Consider the following 15,329-nt stretch of genomic DNA (forward strand, 5'->3'; position numbering starts at 1 on the left):
ACAAACAAGTTTTTCTGAGAACCATATATTTGAAATTCTAAAAACAAAATGTTAATCATAAGGCTTTCCTTTTTGAATTCATGTATTTATTAAATGTTTTTAGTGTACTGTGCTAGGTGATGAAAGGTATGCAGAGAACTCATTCATTCATTTTTTTTTAAAGAAGTCTTTTTTTTTTTAAGATTTTTTATTTATTTGTCAGAGAGAGAGGGAGAGAGAGTGAGCACAGGCGGACAGAATGGCAGGCAGAGGCAGAGGGAGAAGCAGGCTCCCCGTCAAGCAAGGAGCCCGATGTGGGACTCGATCCCAGGACGCTGGGATCATGACCTGAGCCGAAGGCAGCTGCTCAACCAACTGAGCCACCCAGGCGTCCCCATTCATTTTTTTTCATTCACTCAGCAGTATTTGTTGAATGTGCCCTCTGTGCTAGGTTATTACTCTAGGTGCTGGAACTAAAAGGATAAGGAGATATAGTTCTCTTATTAAGGAGTTCATAGTCTAGTTGGAGAGGAAATGGACATGTAAATAAACAGTTATAGATCACTAGTAGAAAGTGTCAGGCCAAATACGCATGTTTATTTGCTCTCTCTGTACAACACACTAAAATTATAATATGGGGGGAAAGGATAGTAAGCCAAAAGGAAAAACAGAACAAGAGAAGAGATTACATTAACAGACAGGTGTCAACTAAATTTTAGAAGCTGAATAGCAGATGGTTAAGTAGGAACAGATTTAGCAGAGAAAGCTGATGACTACCTACAAAAAGGAAAGGTGTCTGCACTTGATCTTAGCCAAAAGGCCGAGAAGCAATGGGAAAGATGTCTGTTTGTGTCACAGAGGTCCAGGGGTCAGGAACTGGAAGCGACAGTTACTCTGAAATTGGGGGTGTGAGGAAAGCTAAAAACAGGAAGATCTGTTGAAAGTCTATAAGAAGCAGTTAGATCCCTAGATCCTCTCCCCTTTATCAAGCATCAGGGTCAGTGCCCTTCTGAATCCAGTAGAAGTTTGGAGAAACTAAACTGGAGGAACTCTCAACTCAGGAATGAGATACTCAGAGCAGGGGTGAGGAGGTTGAAAACAAGAAGATTAAGACAGTGTCTGTACGCCAAATATTGATATCCTGTTCCCTTCCTTTGCTTAGCTCTCAGAATGCTGGCTGCCAAGTGGATCCCCTCCAGACATAAGTCTGGAATATTTTCTGGAGAAACTAAAGTAACCCCAGAAAAAGTCCCTACAAATATGATGTTTAGGAGTTCCACTGTGAAATGACCAGATCTCATATTCACTGTACAAAGATCAATGTTAACAAGCTCCATCCATTCAGTTAATGAGCTTTTTAATATCTCACTCTAAATATGGATGGACATACGCAAGGATCGCCAGTCATGTGGAGGAAGTCTCAAACATGATAGTCAGAAGCCAAGACAAAACTGACAGGGCAGAGGAGGAGGAAACTCAGAAGTAGTGACAATACAAGGAAAAGAAAACTTCAAGAAAGCTGTTATTAATAACCTCAGGAGAACAAAAGAGAAGATACTGGACCCGTTAAATAAGACCAGCCTGCTATAAGCAATGTCCACAGTAGCCAAACTGGGGAAAGAGCCTAGATGTCCATCAGCAGATGAATGGATAAGAAGATGTGGTACACACACACACACACACACACACACAATGGAATATTATGCAGCCTTCAAAAAATGAAATCTCTCCACTTGCAATGACGTGGATGGGACTAGAGGGTATTATGCTAAGTTAAATAAGTCAATTCGAGAAAGACAATTATCGTATGATCTCACTGATATGTGGAATTTGAGAAACAAGGCAGAGGTTCATGGGGAAAGAGAGGAAAAAGTGAAATGGGACAAAACCAGGGAGGGAGACAAACCATAAGAGACTCTTAATCTCAGGAAACAAACTGAGGATTGCTGGAGTGGAAGTGGGTGGGAGGGATGGGGTGATGGATGATGGACATTGGGCAGGGTATGTGCTATGGTGAGCGCTGTGAATTGTGTAAGAGTGATGAATCACAGACCCGTACCCCTGAAACAAATAATACATTATATGTTAATTTAAAAAAAAGAAAAAAAAAAAGATTACCCTGCTATTAAAAAAAAAAAAAAAAAAAAAGAACAGGAAAGGGTTCTTAGAAATTAGAATACCAGAAATAAAAATTCAGGGGCACCTGGGTGGCTCAGTCAGTTAAACGTCTGACTCTTGCCTTTGGCTCAGGTCATGATCTGGGGGTTGTGAGATGGAGCCTCGTGTGGGGTTCTGTGCTGGGTGTGGAGCCTGCTTGGGATTCTCTCTCTCCCTCTGCCCCTCCCCACCTCTAAAAAGAAAAGAGAGAGAAAAAAATCCAATAGAAGGGCTGAAAAGTTAAGTTGATGATATTGCCCAAAACAGGCCAAAAACTGGAAAGTAAGAGAAATAATGCAAAAAATGTAGAGGCCCAGGCCTGGAGTATAACATTGAAGAAAGAAAACAGAAGAATTAGAATGCCATCAGGCTTCCCAACAGCAATTCTGGAAGCTAAAAAAACAATAGAAAAACACTTTCAGAATTCTAGGGGAAGATTATTTCTGACCTCAAATTCTGTGCCAAGCCAAATTATAAATCAACTATGAGACATAATGTAGATTTTTAGATAGGCAAGAGCTTATAAATATTAACTCCCATACAGCTTTTCTCATGAAACTACTAGAGGTTGTGTTTTCTCAAAAAATGGGAATAAATCTAAAAAGGTGGGAAATTATAGGATCTAGAAACAAGGGATCCAACAACACAGGAGAAAGTCTAAGAGAAGTCTTAAGATGATAATGAAGGATAGACCCAGACCACCATTTGTTCAGAAGAGCTAGAAAACAACCAATTCAAACTGGAGCAGCAGAAGACTTCTAGAGGAATGTATATAAAAATATAAAAATAGAACTGCTAAAACTACCGTGTCAGGGGCATCTGGGTATCCCAGGCAGTTAAACATCTGACTCTTGGTTTTAGCTCAGGTCATGATCTCAGGGTCATGAGACTGAGCCCCAAGTAGGGCTCTGTAGTAAGCCTAGAGTCTGCATAAGATTCTCTTCTCTCTCCACCCCTTCCTGTTGCTCTCCCTCTCTCAAATAAATAAATAAATATTTCTTAAAAACCAGTTGTGTTAGATTATATTCAGTTGGAGAGTTAGATATGAATGCTTCAGTTAAAGAAATAATGATTAGGGGCGCCTGCTGGCTCAGTCAGTGGAGCGTGCAACTCTTGATCTCAAGGTTATGAATGTGAGTCCTGCGTTGGGTGTAGAGATTACTTGAAAAATAAAATCTTTAATTAAAAAAAGAAATCAAGTTTAATACTTAGAAACTCTAAGCAAACCAAACCAAGAAAGTGACAATTATTCCAAGAAAAATGAAAAGTTAAGAAGGGATAATTGTACTAATAATATACCTTGCAGCTTGGTTATGAATAATATTTATATAGCATAAAAATAGAAGTACTGAATATTTTAAACTAAAGTTGGTGCTATATAGTAGAGAGATTGGAAGATGGGAAGTATGTGTAGGTGGTAAAAAAGGTAATTTGTCATCTTCAATTAAGTGTCCAAAGATAATGTCTAAAACTTAAAAATCAAGAAAGAGCAGCATAAACATGTTATTTAAAAATGAAAAGTGAAAAACAGAAGGCTAGCTGAATTTTTTAAATGGAGTTAGTTAAAAGTGTTATGGCTGTAGTTTGATTTAGAGTCAACTTTGGAGTTTGAAAAGACAACACACCTTTCAAATGCATTTGTCAGCAGGGATTCAAGATACAGAGACTGGAAGAGGAAATATGGTCCATAGTTAAATCATGTGAATGGATGGGATCACTGAGGAATGAATGTGTGGTGAGAGGGGGATAAGGGTAGAACTTTGGGAGATCCTTTTATTTAAAGGGTGAGAGGGGCACGTGGATGGCTTAGTTGGTTAAGCATCTGCCTTTGGTTCAGGCCATGATCTCAGGGTTCCTGGATTGAGCCCTGCATCAGGCTCCCTGTTCAGTGGGGAGTCTGCTTCTGCCATTCCCCACCACCCCTCTCACCCCCCACTCATACGCTTGCTCACTCTCTCTCAAATAAAGAAATTTTTAAAATCTTTAAAAAAAAAAGAAACATAAAATGCTGAAAATTAATTTCTAACTAAATTGGCATTGCTCAGTAAACTGAAAAGCTATCTAAAGTGACCTCCAGAATTTATTTTGGGGCGCCTGAGTGGTTCAGTTGGCTAAATGTCTGCCTTTAGCTCAGGTCATGATCCCAAGGTCCTGGGATCAAGCTCCCCATCAGACTCTCTGCTCAGTGGAGAGCCTGCTTCTCCCTCTCCCTCTGCCTGCTACTCCCCCTGCTTGTGTTCTCTCTCTCTCTCTCTGTCAAATAAATAGATGAAATCTTAAAAAAAAAAAAAAAAGGTGAGGGAAGAAGAATCAGGGAATAAACATCAGAATGTATGAAAAGAAATGGAAAATATGACCTTACAGAAACCAAGGAGGAGAGTTCCGAGGAAAAGATGGGCAATAGTATCAGTTGTCACAGGTAGAGAAGAAAAGATCCTTCGAATCTACTATGGTTATTGAGTGATCATCCATAAATTCCAAGAGAATAGTTCAGCTGAATGATGGAAGCAACACTGAAAGGATTATTGAGTGAATGGATAGGTGTGATGAGAAAGAGGGGGATACTGACTATAGCACACCCTTCCGAGAAATGTGGCTTTGAAAAAATGAAAGGAGAAGAAAGCTTTAGCGAGCAGTCTCTGAAAGATTTTTTAGATTAAGGGATCACTTAAACATGTGCAGGTAGATAGCAAGGAGTTAATGGAAAAGGCAAGATTAAAGATGCAAATGTAAGGGGATAATTGATAGAGCAAGGTCGCAAAGAAACTGAAAGAACACGGATTCAGGAGCGCAGGTGGAGAGATTAATCTTACTAAGAAATAGGAAAGATTCTTTCAGAGAGGAAAGGAGGAGGTGAGGATTAACTGAAGACAAAAAGAAATATTAAGGCATGGGGGAAGGAAATTGAAGGACTAAAAAAATCAGATGACTCTGATCTCAGTAAAAATCATTTATCGACTTAGAGTTGGGAGTTGGGGCTAAGGGTTAGTTTGGAAATGTGAGAATGGAAAATGTCTGGGGCAGCTGTTGTAAGGAATGCAATACAAAGTCAGAAGGAGATGACTAAAAGGATTACCCAGTAGCCATGAGCATCCAGTTGAGGTTAGAGAGTATGGATTTGTAATAAAGCCAATCAAGATGGTTCCTGGACATCCTCCAAGAATTCTGTATCTCCAAAAGTTGTGTTAGTCATCATCTTGGCTGGAGAGGGGTTCCTTGGAGTGTCTTAGGGGACATCCCAGGGTTCAAAAACTTGAGAACAATGCTTGCTCAAGGAGAGTTAGTGCTTAGGAGTACCAAAGAGCAGATTTGCCTGTGGGATACTTCCATCTGTGGGTCATTCAGAGGTCTTGTGGGAAGAATCATGGGCAAAGAGAAAGAAATATATTTAAGAGACTTGAGAAGCAAAGCAGTTTGGTATCAAAAAGACCTATGGCTGTGTGTATATCTGGTCACAAATCTGAGGGTGGGAGCGTGTTGGAGGACATCTGGATTCAGATAAAAGAAGAGGAGAAGAGAAGTGACATCATCGTGGGATTAGGCCACAGACTACCTTAGCCAGATGGAAGATACAGATAAAGCACTTTTGATGTAGATCACAAAACTGGACTGAGTTAGAAGAACATGGTGATAGGGATTTCAAATGTCAAGACGTAAGCTCAAAGTCACATTCAGCCAAAAAGCAGCACACCTGATTAATTCTTTTTTTTTCTGTTTATGTTTTTCTGATCATTAAAGAAATACTTGCTTATTGTAGAAATTTAGTAGTATGGAAAGGTGTAATGAAGCAGAAAAATAATCACCTCCAAACCCACTACTGACAACACTCACCATTTATATACTTGCTGTTATTCCTAGTGGGGTTTTTTGTTTGTTTGTTTTGGGGTTTTGGTTTTTGTTTTTGGGGGGGGGTTAGCTTAAACAACAGAAATTTATTTTCTCACAGTCTCCAGGCTAGAAGTCTAACTCAAGGTGTCAGCAAGTTTGGTTTCTCCTGAGGCCTCTCTCTCCTTGGTCTAATTTTTTTTTTTTTATTCATGGGTGTTTTTACACAATATAGATTATGCTGAATTATATTTGTATAACCCTTTTTTTTAAAAAACATAGGGGCTTTTTCTAAAATTCTTACATTTAAAATTCATTTTAAATCTCATTTTATTTTTTTCTTCCTTAAAATTTTAAATCTTTTATTTACCCTCATGTTATCTTCATTTCAGAAGGAGGAAATATGAGCTATGAGTTCTAGATATAATTATAAAAATAGTTTTACTCTTTACTGTTTCCTACTGTTATTTACATTTTTCTGTAGATTTCAATCAATACTATTAGGCAGGAAAAAGACATAAGAGACATAAAAATTTTAAAGGAAAAGGTAAATTACATCATTTGCAGGTGACATGAGTACTTAACCTGGAAAGCCCCAGATAAGTTGAATCTATTATAAAGAGTATGAAACTTCAGCAAGGCAATTAGACAAAATATACTAACACCATTTATTTATTTATTTATTTATTTATTTTTAAAGATTTTATTTATTCATTTGACAGAGAGTGAGAGAGTACAAGCAGGGGGAGCAGCAGAGGGAGAGGGAGAAGCAGGCTCTCCACTGAGCAGGGGAACTGATGGGGACTCTATCCCAGGACCCTGAGATCAAGACCTGAGCCGAAGGCAGATACTTAACCATCTGAGCTGCCCAGGTGCTCCCAGTGATTTATTTAAAAATAATAGCCTTACAGGACGACGCCTGGGTGGCTCATTGGGTTAAGCAGCTGCCTTTGGCTCAGGTCATGATCCCAGTGTCCTGGAATTGAGTCCCACATCTGGCTCCTTGCTCAGCAGGGAGCCTGCTTCTCCCTCTGCCTCTGCCTGCCGCTCTGCCTGTGCTCGTGCTCTCTCTCTCTCTCTAACAAATAAATAAATAAAATCTTAAAAAAAAAATAATAGCCTTGGGACCCCCTGGGTGGCTCAATTGATTAAACATCTGCCTTCCACTTTTGTCATGATCCCAGGGTCTTGGGATTGAGTCCTGAGATGGGCTCCTTGCTCAGCGGGGAGCCTGCTTCTCCATCTGCCTAACTCTCCCCCTGCTTGTATGCTCATTTTCTCTCTCTCTCTGACAAATAAATAAATGAAAATCCTTATAAAAAATTAAAAACAATAGTCTGTATTGATTCAGATAAGAAGAAAATACCCTTTTTACAACAGCAAGAGAAGATAGAATACCTAACAATAAACCCAACAAGAATATCCACGACTATATGAAGGCTTTAAAACAGTACTGTAGAACCTGAAAGAAGACTTGGGCATATGGAAAGGCATACTGTGTTCTTGGAAAGGAAGACTTAAAAATCATAAAGCTGTCAGTGCTCCTAATTTAATCTATAATTAGCATGATCTCAGTAAAAACAGGATTTTATTTTGCTTGTTTGCTTATTTTGTTAAGACAAGCTGATTGTAGGGGCGCCTGGGTGGCTCAGTGGGTTAAGCCGCTGCCTTCGGCTCAGGTCATGGTCTCAGGGTCCTGGGATCGAGCCCCGCATCGGGCTCTCTGCTCAGCGGGGAGCCTGCTTCCTCCTCTCTCTCTGCCTGCCTCTCTGCCTGCTTGTGATCTCTCTCTGTCAGATAAATAAATAAAATCTTAAAAAAAAAAAAGATTTAAAAAAAAAAAGACAAGCTGATTGTAAAGATTATACAGAAAAACCAAGTAGACTAGAATAACCAGGAATATACTGAGAAAAAAAAGAAATAATGGAGCACTAGCTGTGCCAGATTTAGAATCTATTATAAGGCCATAAAATTTTATTAATAAAATAGCTAACACAAAACACTGTGTCCCAGGTACTGTTCTAAGCACTTTAGATAAAATAATTCATTTAATCCTCACAACAGCCCATTAGGATGAGCTTGCTCAAACTCACAGAGCCAGCAAGTCTCAGAGGTTGAATTTAAACTCAGAAAGCTGGCTCCAATATACATGTTCTTCATCACTATTCTGTACAAACATTCATTACTGGCGCATGAAGAGCTAAGTAAAGATCAATGGACCAGAATGGAGAAGCCCCAAAATTGACCCAAATGTGAAATGGTACTAACTTGTGTTGGAGGAGGGAGGGTGTTTTAACTCAATGAGCACAAGTAGTAGCCATCTTTTAAAAAGTTGGATTCCTTCCTCACACCTTATATGAAAATAAATTCCAGATGGATCAAAAAATTCAATGTAAAAATTGAAACCATAAATACACTCAAAGAAACCACAGGAAAATGTTTTTATAATCTCACAGAGAGAAAAGCCTTTCTAAATATGAATGACCAAAAAAACCTGGAAGTCATAAAAGAAACTATTGATGTATTTCATTAGATAAAAAAGGATGAAAAATCTGTATGACAAAAAAAAAAAATACAACAAACCCTATATGTAAGAACCAAAGATTAACAACAAACAGGGAGAGGTATTTGCAGCTTATATTACAGGTGAAAGACTAATTTCCTTGCATACAGAGTTCCTAAAAATCAGTTATAGAAATACTAAAAATTCAGGTGCCTATTTGGCTCAGTAGGTTAAGCAAATGCTTTCCGCTCAGGTCATGTGGGATTGAGTCCTGAGTCTGGCTCCCTGCTCAGTATGGAGTCTGCTTCTCCCTCTTCCTCTGCCCCTCTTCCCTACTCATGCCCTCTCTCTCTCTCTCTCTCTTTCTTTCTCTTGCTTTCTCTCTTTCAAATAAATGAATGAAAGAAAAATACTAAAAATTCTGTAGAAAATTTAATGAAGGAAATGAACAGAAAACTCACAGAAAAGGATTGTATACATGGTTCTTTAAAAAAAAATTTTTTAGGGGCACCTGGGTGGCTCAGTCAAGCGTCTGCCTTTGGCTCAGGTCATGATCCCAGAATCCTGGGATCCAGTCCCACATTGGGCTCCCTGCTCAGCAGGGAGCCTGCTTCTCCCTTTCCCTCTGTTTCTCCTCCTGCTTATAATCGCACATGTGAGCGCGCTCTCTCTCTCTCTCTGTGTCAAATAAATAAGAATAAAATCTTAAAAAAAAATTAAATAACAGCTTGAGATAAAATTGAATCCCATAAAATTCACCTATTTTTTAAAAATTTATTTTAGAGAGGGCAAGAGAGCACAAGTGGGAGGGGCAGAGGGGGAGAGAATCTGAAGCAGACTTCATGCTGAGTGCGAGCCTAATGCTGGGCTCCATCTCATGACCCTGAGATTACAACATGAGCCAAAACCAAGAGTCAGACACTTAACCAACTGTGCTACCCAGGCACCCCTACTTTTAAATTATTTTAAAGTAGGCTCCATACCCAACATGGGGTTTGAACTCACAACCTTGAGATTGAGAGTTGCATGCTCTACAGACTGAGCCAACCAGATGCCCCAAAATTCACCTATTTGAAATGTACAATTCAGTGGTTTTTAGTGTATTCATACACAGTTGTGCAACCATCACCACAATCAATTTTAGAACATTTTCATCACCAACTCCCCCGCCCTCCAAAATACCCCATACTTATTAGCAGTAACTCTAATTACTAATTACCTAATACTTTTCCCCCACCCACCCACTCGTAGCCCCTAATTTACTTTCTGTCTCTTTGGATTTGCCTATTCTGGACATTTCATATAGATAGAATCCTACAATATGTGGGCTTCTGTGTCTGGTTTCCTTCACTTAAAATAATGATTTCAAGGTTCATCCATGCATAGTGTGTTTCATGCATACCTCTTTCCTTCTCTATGGCCAAGTAATATTCCATCATGCAGGCGTACCACGTCTGTTTATCCACTCCGCCGTAGACAGACATCTGGGTTGTTTCTTCTTTTTGGCTATTATGAATAGTTCTACAATGAATATCTGCATTCAAGTGTTTGTGTGAACATACGTTTTCATTTCTCTTGGGCATATACCTAGGAGTGGATGCTGGGTCATATGGTAATTCTTTTTTTTTTATTTATTTATTTATTTTTAAAATTTTTAAAATTTATTTTCAGCGTAACAGTATTCATTGTTTTTGCACCACACCCAGTGGTCATATAGTAATTCTGTGTGTAACTTTGTGAGGAACTGCCTATTTTCCAAAGTAGCTGCATCATTTTACATTCCCACCAGCAATGCATGGGTTATAGCTTCTCCACATTCTTACCAACACTTGTTATCATCTGTCCTTTTTATTAGAGGCATCCTAGTGAGTATGAAGTAGTATCTCATTATGTTTTTCATTTATATTTATCTGAAGACTAATGATGTCAGGCATCTTTTCATTTGCATATTGGTCATTTGTGTATCTTCTTTGGAGAAATGTTCATCTACATCGTGGTATGTACCAGCCCGTTTGTTCCTTTTAATTGCTGAGTAGTATTCCACTATATGAATATAACACAATTTGTTTTTTGTTCACCTGTTAATCAACATGTGAATTATGTGGGTTTTGGCTACTATGAATAAAGTTTCTGAGAACACTTGTCTATAAGTCTTTTTGTGCACATATTTTTTCCCAGCCTTATTGTGATATAATCGACATGTAACATTATATAAATTTATGGTGTATGATGTGATGATTTGATACATATGTATATTGTAAAATGATTACCACAATAAGGTTAACACGTCTATTACCTCACATAATTACCTGTTTTGGAGGGGGGGTATTTATTGTTGGTGGTGGTGATGGTGGTGGTGGTGAAAACACTTAAGATTTACCCCCTTAGCAACTCTCAAGTATATAATACAGTATTGCTAAGTATAGTCACCATGCTGCACATTATGTCCTCAGAACTTATTCATCTTATAACTAGAAGTTTATACCCTCTGACCAACATCTCCCCATTTCTACCACCCTCATTCTTGGTAACCACCATTCTACTCTCAATTTCAATGAGTTTGACTTTTTTAGATGCCATATATATTTGTCTTTCCATATAGCATTTGTCTTTCTCTGTCAAACTTATTTCACTTAGTATAATGCCTTCAAGTTCCATCCATATTGTTGTAGAAGGCAAGATTTCCTTCTCTTTTATAGCTGAATTGTATTCCACTGTATACATATACCGTATTTTCTTTATCCATTCATACATCAGCATTTATATTGTTCCTGACTTGACTATTGTGAATAATGCTGTAATGAACATGGGAGTGGAGATAGGTCTTTGAGATAGGAATTTCACTTCCTATGGATATATGCCCAAATATGGAATTGCTGGATTGTATGGTAGTTCTATTTTTATATTTTTGAAAAACTTCATACTATTTTCCAGAATGACTGTACCAATTTACATTATCCCCAACACAAGGGTTTCCTTTGCTCTACATTCTGCTAACACTTGTTACCTCTTTTTTAATAATAATTTTTATAGATGTGAGGTGATAGCTCATTGTGGTTTTGATTTGCATTTCCCTGATAATTAGTGATGTTGACTATCTTTTCATGTATCTGTTGGCCAGTAATATCTCTTCTTTGGGAAAGTATTTATTCAGGTCCTCTGCCCGTTTTTAAATTGGATTATTTGGATTTTTTTGCTACTGAGTTGTGTGAGTTCCTTATATATTTTGGATATTGATAATTTATCAGATATATGGTTTGCAAATATTTTCTCTCATTCTGTAGGTAACCTTTTCATTTTGTTGACTGTTTCTTTTGCTGTGCAGAAGCTTTTGAGTTTGATGTAGTCCCCGTTATTTATTTTAGCTTTTGTTGTTTGTGTTTTTGGTATCATATACAAAAAATCATTGCCAAGACCAAAGTCAAGAAGATTTTCCCCTATGTTTTCTTGTAGGAGTTTAAAAGTTTTAGGTCTTACATTTAAGTCCTTAATCCATTTCAAGTTAACTTTTGTAAGTGGGTAAGATAGGGGTCCAATTTCATTATTTTGCCTGAATATCTGTTTTCCCAGCACCATTTGTTGGAGAGACTAACCTCTCTCCATTGAGTATTTTTGGCTCTCTTGCCAAATATTCATTCACTGTATATGCATAGGTTTATTTCTAGGCTCTTGATTCTGTTCCATTGGTCTGTGCAAATGTTTTTATGCCAGTACCATACTGTTTTGATTATGTTATAGCTTTGTAATATAGTTTGAAATCAGGAAGTGTGGTATCTCCTGCTCTGTTCTTTCTTAGGATTGATTTAGCTATTCAGGGTCTTTTGTGGTTTCATATGAATTTTAGGATTTTTTTTTTTTTAACTGCTGTGAAAAATTCCATTGGAACATTGCTAGGGATTACATTGAATCTGTAGATAGCTTTGAGGAATAGGAACACTTTAACAATATTGATTCCCCCAATTCATGAACACAGATATCTTTCCATTTGTTTCTGTCTTCTGTCTTACAGTTTTCAGTGTACAGATTTTTCACCTCTTTCATTAAAATTATTCCTAAGTATTTTATAGTGTTTGATACTATTGTAAATGGCATTGTTTTCTTTATTTCTTTTTCAGTTAGTTTGTTGTTAGTGTATAAAAATGCAACTGGTTTTTGTACATTGATTTTGTGTCCTGTAACTTAACTGAATTCATTTATTAGTTCTAAGAGGTTTTTGATGGATTTTTAATTGTTTTAATTTTTAATTTTTTAAAGATTTTATTTATTTGAGAGAAAGAGTGAGCAAGAGAGAGAGAACACATGAGCAGGGGCGAGGGAGAAGAAGAAGCAGACTCCCTGCTGAGCAGGGAGCCTGACATGGGTTTGATCCCAGGACTCTGAGATCATGAGCTGAGCCAAAGGCAGAGACACTTAACCGACTGAGCCATCCAGTGCCCCTTGATGGATTTTTTAAAAAATTCGTTCTATATACGGTGATATTCTCTACAGAGTTTTATTTCTTCCTTTCCAATTTGGATGGCTTCCATTTCTTTTTCTTGCCTAATTTCTCTGGCAAAGACTTCCAGTACTATGTCGAAAAGGCATGGTCTCATTCCTGATCTTAGAGGGAGAGGCTTCAGTCTTTCACCATTGAGTATGTTAGTTGTGGGCCATAAATGGCCTTTATTTTGTTGAAGTACATTCCCTTCTATACCCAATTTGTTCTGAGTTTTTTCATGAAAGGATGCTGAACTTCATGGGCACATGTTTTTTATTTCTCTTGGGTAAATATCTAAGGGTGGAATTGCTGGCAGACTTTTTCTGGAGTGGTTGTACTGTTTTACATGCCCACCAACAATGTCTGAAAAATGCCTATTGTTAACACATCCTTGGTAACATTTGGTGTTTTCAGTCTTCTTTTCCCCCTTAGCTTTATTGAGATATAATTGACATGTAACATTGTTTAAATTTAAGATATACAATGTGATGATTTGATTTATGTATGTATTGTGAAATGATTATCACTATAAGGTTATTTTAAAAAATATGGAGCACTTCACAAACTTGCCTATCATCCTTGCACAGGGGCCATGCTAATCTCTATCGTAACAATTTTAATATATGTGTTGCTGAAGTGAGCCCAGACTTTTTAATTTTAGCTTTTCTTGTGAGTATTGAGTGCTATCTCGTTATGGTTTTAATTTTCATTTCCCTGATGATTAATGATGCTGAACAGTTTTTAATTGTTTATTGGCCATTTTCTTTGTGAAGTTCCTTTTGAAATCTTCTGCTCAGTTTTGGGTGGGTTGTTTTAATTATTGAGCGGTAGGGGTTCTTTATGTATTCTGGTTGCAAGTCAGATACGCATATTGCAAATATTTCTACCATTCTTTGGGTTGTTTTTTTTCCCTTAATGGTGTCTTTCACTGAGCAGAAGTTTTTAAAGTCCATTTGATCAATTTTTTCTTTTATGGTTAGTGCCTTCTGGGTCCAGTTTTTTTTTGTTTGTTTGTTTGTTTGTTTTAATTTGACAGACAGAGATCACAAGCAGGCAGAAAGGCAGGCAGAGAGAGAGGGGGGGAAGCAGGCTCCCCGCTGAGCAGAGAGCCTGATGCGGGGCTCGATCCCAGGACCCTGAGATCATGATCTGAGCCGAAGGCAGAGGCTTAACCACTGAGCCACCCAGGTGCCCCCTGGGTCCAGTTTTTAAAAATCTTTGCCTACCCTAAGTTTGTGACAGTATTACCCTACATTTTCTTCTGAAAGGAATAGAAATCTAGCTTTTATGTTTAGGTCTATAATCCATCTTGAATCAATTTTTGTGGGTGGCTTGAGGTTGAGGTCAAGGTTCTTTTTGTACCATCTGGATAGCCAGTTGTTTGTTCCAGCACCATTTGTTGAAAAGACTTTACTTTTCCCACTTACTTGCTTTTGTTCCTTCGTTTAAAAAAAAAAAAAAGTCAATTGACTTTATATGAGTGGGTGCATTTCTAGATTTTCTGTTCTGTTCTACTGATCTATTTGTAAAACTTTAGTCTTTATTACTTTAGCTTTATATTAAGGTAGTGTATGCACTTCAGCTTTTACTTTTCCAGTATTGTTTAGGTCATTTGAGGTCTCTTGCATTTCCATACAACTTTGAGAATAAACTTGTCAATTTCTACAACAAGACAGACAGACAGAGAGAAAGAAAAGGAAGAAAGGAAAGAAAGCAAAGCAAAGCAATCCTGAGAATAATTTGATTGAGATTTGAAGACTCTGTAGATCAATCTGGGGAGAATTGTTAACTTCATAATATTGAATCTTCTAATCCATGGACATAGTACATTTTTCCTTGGATCGTCTTATATTTCTCTCAGCAATGTATTATAGTATTTAATAGATAGATCTTACACATTTTATTGAATTTATCCCTAAATATTTCATGTTTTATGCTAATAGTATAAACAGTATTATTGTTAAAACTATTTTCTTTACCAATTTTTCACTGCAACATTATAGAAATATAATTGCCTTTTGTATATTCCTCTTGTATCGTGTGACTTTGTTAAATTCACTTATTAGTTCTCATAGTTTCTTTGTAGATTCCTTAGAATTTTCTACATGCAAAACGTGTCATATGCAAATAGAGGCAGTTTTACTTCTTCCTTTCCAATCTCTGTGGGGTCTTTTTTCTTTATTTATTGCACAGAGTAGGACCTCATTACAATATTAAATAAATTCTGTAAGAGCAGATAACCTTGCTTTGGCTGGAAAATTTTTAGTCTTTAGAATTAAGTAGGAGGTTTTTCATGGATGCCCTTTATTAGGTTGAGGAAGTTTACTTTTATTCTTAGTTGGTGAGAATGTTTATTATGAATTGATATTCATTTTTATATTATTTTTC

At 37.4% G+C, this 15,329-nt stretch overlaps 1 protein-coding gene and 1 non-coding gene across 4 annotated transcripts in view; one reads left to right on the top strand and one right to left on the bottom strand.

Moving 5' to 3' along the window:
- Nucleotides 1–15,329, top strand: part of CSTPP1 (centriolar satellite-associated tubulin polyglutamylase complex regulator 1) — a 194,572-nt gene that overhangs the window by 107,255 nt on the left and 71,988 nt on the right. The gene's annotated exons all lie outside the window — the stretch shown is intronic.
- LOC125080237 (U6 spliceosomal RNA) lies at nt 13,484–13,585 on the bottom strand. The gene has a single exon (XR_007121266.1). It is a non-coding gene; the product is annotated as a U6 spliceosomal RNA (small nuclear RNA).

This window comes from Lutra lutra, chromosome 10 (assembly GCF_902655055.1).
Source record: "Lutra lutra chromosome 10, mLutLut1.2, whole genome shotgun sequence".
Classification (NCBI taxonomy): Eukaryota; Metazoa; Chordata; class Mammalia; order Carnivora; family Mustelidae; genus Lutra; species Lutra lutra.